We start from the raw sequence: 8,860 nt of genomic DNA on the forward strand, positions 1-8,860 counted from the left end.
AAGGAAATCAATGACTGACCATTGGAATATAATGGATCCGTAATGCTATATTTTAATGAGGCAGCAATGGGAGGCCATTAGAATGAAATAGATTGACCATCAACAGCACATAAAATAATTTATTAAACAAGCTGATGTGCAGATAATAGGGTCACTAGAAGTATGTTGTAGGGATATACAAAAAAAAGTATGAGGGTATAGTTTCCTAATAAGTTTCTAAACTAAGATTGTTTTCAAGTAAAAGGGAAAAATAATTTGCTGATTAGTGATACATATTAGGACCTTTTAACCACCTTCACATTCCATGTTTTGTGTAATATATGATATAGTAGAGTGACATTTCATAGTACTTTGGATAAAATCTGCAAACATGTATGGTCTTTGAAATATGATTAATATTAACTAAGAACTTTTTAAATTAATATTAGGCATCAATAGCTTGTTATTTCTTGTCATACAATCTATATTTGTCTTCTCATTTTTAATGCACGCACTATGTAATTATTACCTAATCAGTATCATTGTTATAAGATCAGAAATGATTCACTAACCCCAGAAATATAGTTCATTCTGAGAAAGCTACATGTGCTATTTGTAGTCATATTCAAAATATTGAATAAGCATTTCCTTCATGACAGAGAACTCTTTTAATACTCTTTTAATATTTCCGTATTTTCTCCATGCTCCAGAATCTAGGTTAAAATAATAATTCAACCTACCAAAGACAACAACTGTCTCAGTAAGATGAATTAAAATATGATTAAAATTAATTCAAACTATAACTAGAATTGCTTTGAAATTAATGGTTAAAGTTTAATAGTGATATATTAGAAGCTTACCACTGTCAATCTTCAATGAATTCATTTTAATCATTATGCTAAGGACATATAATCAAGTAGATTTGAGACATAAAATTTCTGCCTTCTGGGTTACAATGTTATTTTTATCTCTTTTGTTCACTCATTGCTATCTTGGCACAAGTTATGCACAAGTTAATTTAAATATTCTTCTTCAGGCAAAAATCCTGTTGTCCATTTGCCCTTTCCTTCGTCTTACAATAACAACACCAGCAGGTTGCACATTCCTCTTCTTGCAACTTGCTAAGTCTTTGTTTTAGAACTGACATTTTTTTTTCCTTTGAAGTTGAGGTGAATACACTTAACCATATACCTCCATACACAAAACTGAGAGCAGTCAGTAAATTAAAACTAGATCATCTTTTTCCTTTAGTAAAGATGTATCACAAGGGCAGTTTTACTTTTCTTAAATAATGAAGAAATTGCTAACTTTTAAAAATCACTTTCAAGAAAGCTTAACTAATAATATAGTTCATATTTCTTTTCATATGTAATTCATGAGGATAAAGAATTTTAATTACATATTCCAGTTAAAACCAATACAAACTTATATTATCAGTTTAAAAAAAGAATATTTATATTTCCCATGGTTAAACCCTGATTAACAGTTAACAAATAGTCTCTTAAAAACTATTATATATTTAATAGGTTAAGAGGTGATGAGGCTTCAAAAACAGTGGTGCTACAATCTATTGAGGAAAAAACCTCATTATATATATATATATGAGCTTTTTTATATTATATATATATATTTTATATATATATAATGGGCTTTTTTATATTATATATATATTTATATTATATATAATGAGCTATCAAGGAAAAAAGCTCATTTTATATATATATATATAATATCTATAGTATATATTTAATTAAAAAATTAATTAAATTACTTATTTTATATTAATAGTATATACTTAATAGAGTATAATAAGCACTCCATCATAGAGGAATATACAATGCCACTTGAACCCTATTTAGAGACACACCTATTAGGGAAAAAAAAAAATAAGCCTCAGAACAGTTGAGAAAGAACAGAACATAATTTATATAATTTATGACTGAAAAGCAAGAACACCTTCATTGTTATGTTCATAAATGTACTTACACAAATAAATGGTGTTTTTTAGTCACTCCATCTGGTTTATTAAAATTCAGAGTTAAAAGATAGCAAGGATGCTTTTATTATGTAGGTAATGAACTAAATCAAAATATATTCCACTGAAACATTGAAAAATAAGGATTGATTCAAAAAATTAAGTATTTGTAATAGATAACTATAGGGTAAACATATGAGTAAACAGAGAATTTCATATTCTACATGAAAGTAAAATCCTAATGCAAATTAGGAGGATACGACGGCAAGGAGGTACTGTGTCACCTTCCTAAAAGCATTAGTTTCCCTGCACATGACTCAGTAAGTGGTATCTCATCAAATATTAAGCGGAAATTGGATGATAAGGTTACATGAAATTTTATTATTTTATTTTATTGTATTCATCATTTTACCTTCCTTGTACTTTTTGGTTTTTTCCTCCTAAAATAAAGATACATTATACGTACCATTAAAAGGTAGAATATATACTAAGAATAAAAAAGTAGAATTAAAAAATAAGTGTATTTTATAAAGAAATATTAAAGTATTTCCAAAGAGTAATGATTTTCTTTCAGGCAAGTATCACTATTTTTTGCTTACAATTCACCTTTTTCAAAGACAGGAAAACTTTGTTTATGACATTTATAAAATATAAAAACTATGTGGTCATTTTAGTCACAAAATAGAGTCTCCACCCTGAAATTAGTTTGTCGGTTTCTATATAATAGGTACAGCTTCCAATTTCATTTCAAGTTCACCCTAATGTTCATCAGGCCTGATATAGGTAAAGAAGGAATGTGATCTCTTTCTCTCTTGCTTGCTTGCTTTCTTGCCTACCTTCCTTCCCTCCCTCCTTCCTTCCTTCTTTCTTCCCTCCCTCCCTCCATCCCTCTCTTCCTTCCTCCCTTCCTTCCTTCCTTCTTTCTTCCCTCCCTCCCTCCCTCCCTCCATCCCTCTCTTCCTTCCTCCCTTCCTTCCTTCCTTCCTTCCTTCCTTCCTTCCTTCTTTCTTCCCTCCCTCCCTCCCTCCATCCCTCTCTTCCTTCCTTCCTTCCTTCCTTCCTTCCTTCCTTCCTTCCTTCCTTCCTTCCTTCCTCTCTCTTTCTCTATCCTTTCTTTCTTTCCCTTTCTTTATCAGCTTGCTCATCATGGTTTTTGTCTGCTTTGTTTGGAGCAGGTGGAAGCAGGTGAAGGTTCAAAGAGATTAAGGAGGAAATAAGTCAGCTGCATCAATTTACTCCTATGTAATGGTAATTGAAAAGGTTTGTAGAAGTACTAAGGTACAGGTGAGATGTTTGACCATCTAATCTGCAGACCTTTCAAAAAGGAGATCCTAAAAATATGAGTCTTGAACTCGTCACTTCTACTGACTAAAAAAGGTAAGACTATTCAGGATTTTAGGAAGGATTTTTTGAGAGAGCTTAGAGAAAGTTGCATAGTAAACACCACCTCACTCAAAAAGGGGGTGCTGGTGTTCCCCTAAGTCAAGAGAGATGGGCTTCAGTGAGACTACTCAAAAATGTTGGCTTGTATCCCCTGAGATTAGAGAACTCAGTGGACAAGGGCTAAACTTTTGCCTTGGAAATCCATAGGAAAAATGGTGAAGGTTGCTGCTGTTTGAAGACCAGCCGTATTGAATCTGTTTGTTAATTAATGTGGTTGTAGGACCCTTTTTTTTTAATGTTTTCTTTTATATTTATTTTTAAGAGAGCACAAGCTGAGGAGGGGCAGAGAGTGAGGAGAACAGAGGATCTGAAGTGGCCTCTGAGCTGACAGCACAGATCCCAATGTGGGACTGGAACTCACAAACCATGAGATTATGACCTGAGCCAAAGTTGGATGCTCAACCCAATGATCCACCCAGGCACCCCTAATTGTAGGACTTTTGATTACCTGAAAGTACCACCATAATTATGAAGACTCCTGAAGTGTTTATTTGGAGTCAAGAGAGATTTGTCATTCACTAGGTCAATTGTGAAGGAGCTGTGAAAGCAAAAATACAGTTGCTTATGATTTCCATTTTTCAGTTCTGCTTCAGTGCTCCTGGTTATGCTCAAATAACCTTTGTACAATTCCTTTGTTGGTTCAAGAACAAACAGAAGTGAAACCATTTGTGCATCCTTTTCACATCATTCCCTCTCTGAAATTTTCTGGTCTAGCCAAGTTCAGTAATTTCTTTAATTTTTAAAAAAAGTTTTTAAGTTTATGTTTATTTATTTTGAGAGAGAGAGAGCACAAGCAGGGGAGGAGCCAAGAGAGCGGGAGAGGGAGAGGGAGAGGGAGAGGATCCCAAGCAGGTTCCATGCTGCCAGCATAGAGCCCAGCACAGGGCTGGAACCCACAAACTGTTAGATCATGACCTGAGCCAAAATCAGGAATCCGATGCTTAAACAACTGAGCCACCCAGGAGCCCCTCAGTATTTTTTTTTTAAATAATAACACTAGTATTATTATTTATGTTCTGTTAGGTTTGGTTTTAAAGTCAATTCTCAATATCATAGGTTCTCAATTGTTATTTGCATGTTTTAACAGATAATTTATTTTAAAATATGATAACATATTAATAAGACCCTAGTAATATTTTCATATATTAATGACTTTCATCAACATTTTAGCATAAATTGTTCTGACTCAAAGTTTTAACTGACCCCATCTTTGAATAGTGCTTAATATTACTTACTTGAAATTACGCTGGAGATTTACTAGAAAACTAACATAAATAAATACTATTCTAGACTGATCATTATAAACTCCACCAGGTACATTTAGCATAGTGAAGCCCAAATGAATGCGTGGCCACTTAATCAAGAACTGGAGAAGGTGCAATGTATATTCATATGGAAAAATTCATTCTGATACCATCATTAAGCTTATGTATACCAAGGCATTACTTTCATTTCTTCTACTATCTTCCTTTTGCTTCCTGTACAAGAATTTATCCCAATTCCAGCTCCAGCTAATTTGATTGGAATGAGCATCTGATGATCTTCCAGCTGTTCTGAAAATTTGAAATGGGCCTTGCTACTTTGTCTTAGGGGATGGAACTGCCAGGCAATTCTGCTCAATACTGCTAAATAATAGCCACCTAAAAGAAACCTGTCTGGTGGCAAAGCCATCTATCGCACCTCCTCAAGATTTACTCAATCTCTTCCTTTTATCTGTAAAGCACTACTTAAAATATTTGTGATCTGTTACTTTTTGATTACTTAGTCACTACTTAGGATCTCTTTCTCTCTCTGAATATGACATTATTATATTCTCTACAATCCTTTTGTTTTCCTTATTGCCACCAGCAATCTCCCCTTCTTTAGGTTTGTTTCTACATTCATTATTATTGTGTCTTCTGGTCATGCCACTGAAAAGTAAATTCTAACATTTCTTGAAATAAACCTCAAATCTATCCACATATTGCTCTTTAGAGGGAGCAAAACATTCATTCTTTATTTATGGTTTCATTCTTTAAGTTCATTTGTATATGAAATTTAGACTATGGACTATTGCATCCTTTTGGGAAAAAAACTGTAGAGTTCAAGCTGTTTTCATTACTTTTAGAACTAGTCCCACTTACTTATAGCACTCTGGGTCTAAAATAGACTTCAGAAATGATTTTGTTTCTTTTTCATGTAGTTCTATAACATGACTGTCAACTATAAAATCATTCTTATTGAAAGTCAGTTGAACTTTGAAATTGGTAAACATCTACTTAAAAAGTTATACTTTTATAAAATGCAAGCTACTTTGTTTTTGGTGAAAAATATTTTAAAATTGTGACTTAATTTGAAGTAACAGTTTTCAATTTCATTTCCCTAAGTTACTTAGAAGTATTATATCTGTAAGACTATACTTTCAGAGATCATATCCATAGTCTGTTACTAGAGAAGCTTTTCTGAACATTTAGAGTACCCGAAACTACAAGGAAGAGATGCAATGTTCTCTCCTGAGCGTGAAGCTGACTTTGGGTGTTGTTTCCATGACAGCCAATTACCACTGATGATCATTCATCTTCTCCTTTGGGGGAGTAAGAGGGAGAGGACCAGGTCTGAGTGATGAAAAAAGAAAAGCAACAAAAAAAGAAATATTATATACATGTATCTATTTCTAAAAAAATTCAAAATCATACCTAGTATCTTTTTATGTGTTTTGTTCTTACCTACTTCTTTTTTGTACAAGATCCTAAGAACAAATCAATCACAGGAAGGATGACACAAGAATTTCCTCACTAATCAAATTTGATATGTTAATCTATGTCTTGAACTGATAAACGCTAAGGCATTCTTAGTTATTTTGAAAAAAAAAATCTTAGTTAATATTACCTTAACATTATTTAAATCAAATTTAATTTTCATGTATATTTTTATTGTATATACTCTTATGACTTTACAAACATAGAAATCATTATAGGGGTAAAGGAGTTTATTCATGAATGAGGAAATAGTAATAGTCCATGATGTTGTCCACTAAAATTCTAAGTTATATGTGTGTGTGCTGTGTGTATGTGTGTGTATGTATATACACACACATGTACAAAGATCTGAAAACAAAGTTGTCAGAAAAAAATGCACTAGATGGTATAAAGTTGGTTAAATTAGGGGCTGGAAATTGAGATGGTGGGGTACAGGAAGGCAATGAATAGTTTTGTTTTATACATCTTTGTTATGCTTTAGTTTACTTCCTAGAATATGCATGTTTTACAGTATTATGCTGAAAAACAATTTTTGTGATACAAAGGTATTATTAAAAATTCATGAATAATTGCATATTCTGACTTTTGGATATTTTAATAAAACAGTTGTTATTTTTATTCTAATGATATGAACTGTTATATAAAAACTTCATTTTAGCCCACTTTAAATAGCTTGGTTTTATTTTTAATTCTTAATATGCAAATTAAACTGATAAGACAATTAATGAGCCATATAACTCAATTTAATGTTTTCATATTTAGAATTATAATAAAATTATAATTTTCCTTATTTATTTACACCGACCGATGCATTAAATTCTCAACATCTGCCAGTAAACATATGCTTTGCAATCACACTAGCTAATTGTTTTTGTGAGGGTACTCAGGAACAAATAATTTCCACTAAAGGAGAAAAAGGTGCTCAAATATTCAAATCGATCCCAGTGAAATGAATCATAAAACTTTCTGCTCGTGCTAAATTTACCATTAAATCCTAAATTAGAGTGTATAGCTGTTATTTTTGACATCTCTCTAACATTTTTCAAGCTAATTTCCTTTATTTTATTATAAGAATTGTTTGAATCTGCTGCATGGATTTTAATAGTGTTTCCAGAATATAATTGAAGGCAAGAAACGTGACAGGTCAAATCACCTTGAATAACATCTAGTAAAGACAGGTACTTGAGTAATTAAACATAACTTACCACTGACTTTCACAGATACATTTTTTTAAAAAGAAGGCATAACAATGTAAAGACATATTGGACATTTACCATATTTAGAAATGTTTGTCTAAGATTTTCTTTTTTCCCATCATACTATAGCATAAACTATGAAAAAAAGGAAAGACAGATTTGCTTAGCTCTGAAGATAAAAATTGAAGGACCACTACTGGTCCTTAAAAAATGCCAATGTCTGCAAATTAAAACACAAAAGATATTACGTATTCATTCCTTGAATGGAGAATTTCAACATAAATTTAATTCTCATAGACCATACAGAAAAAAAGGTAAAATTTTGCGCATTTTCACTATTTGACAAAATTGTTACCATAGAACTTTAGTGAGCATAGAACTTCTCCAGATGACCAGTGAACAAGACGAGACCCTGTTTCCTTTTTTAGTAGAGACAATAGTGTAGGTTATAGCTATTTCTGAATTTCAGCAAGTCATATGGGTTATTGACATAGGGAAACCTTAATTTGACTGTGTTTAGGATTGTGTATTGCTTGTCCATTTTACCATGTGCTACTTTTCTGTTGGTTCCTCTGTTATACTGCAGAATAAAGCTGTTTCTTGCAGACGAAATTACCAGTGTGACCTTGTCTCGTCCCATTGCACAACAGTTGACGTAAAAACAAACTGCTTTTGAGAGAAACAAAGAATGCTGGAGAAATTAAATGATAATATTTTAGCTAGTAATATCAATGTTAAAGTCATCATCTTCATTGTTTACTGAAAATTGTAAGTGATTTATCTTTCAAAAGGTGTAAAAATCAAATTTTACATGGATAAACCCAAACCGTAATTCCTTTAGCAATATACTTAACCATGGAATAAATTTATGGACTTATTACAGCATTATATTCAAATAATGAGCATCTGTTTATCTGAGTCAAAGGAGGAAGGATTAAATAATAGTTTCTTTCAGTGCTTAAGCTTTGTGTTCCAGAATAGTAGGATAAATAGTACATAGCTAAAATGATCACTGGTCAGGTTCATATGAGAACAAAATCCTTCAGCAATACAAATGACTGCTGATTAATTTTCTGTACTCCAAAATTTGGTTAGAAGTAAATTGCTATATATAGAAACCTGGTTTTTCCATCAGTAGTATGTATTGAAAAATTTGTGATGCATTACCATAGAAAATAATTTGATTCAATGACATAATTTAATCGCTGCCTTTATCTAAGGGTCAGACAGGCGATTCAGGACAACTATGATTTCAAATCAGCTCTGCTACCCAATACGGGATATTTCAGACTATTGTTTATTTCCTTGAGCCTGTTTTCCAATTTCCGAGATATTAGCATTTAGACTAGATGATCCGTAAGGTCTTCATCTCCTCTCCTTAATTCTCTAATATTGTCCAAACTAAAACTCTGGTTTCTGGCATCTTGGGAGATTGCAGTGAACATATACTATGGTGATTTGCCAATGTGTCAGATTCTTGTGTAATCCCTCCCTTTGAGTGCATATGGAATCTATGACCTATTTTTAGC

General features: G+C 32.3%; 1 non-coding gene across 1 annotated transcript; it reads left to right on the plus strand.

The window, feature by feature from the left end:
* The first annotated feature begins 5,786 nt into the window (after window positions 1–5,786).
* Window positions 5,787–6,000, plus strand: LOC115524417. Its single transcript, XR_003972100.1, has one exon. It is a non-coding gene; the product is annotated as a small nucleolar RNA U3 (small nucleolar RNA).
* Window positions 6,001–8,860: the final 2,860 nt, after the last annotated feature.

Source organism: Lynx canadensis, chromosome C2 (assembly GCF_007474595.2).
Source record: "Lynx canadensis isolate LIC74 chromosome C2, mLynCan4.pri.v2, whole genome shotgun sequence".
NCBI lineage: Eukaryota > Metazoa > Chordata > Mammalia > Carnivora > Felidae > Lynx > Lynx canadensis.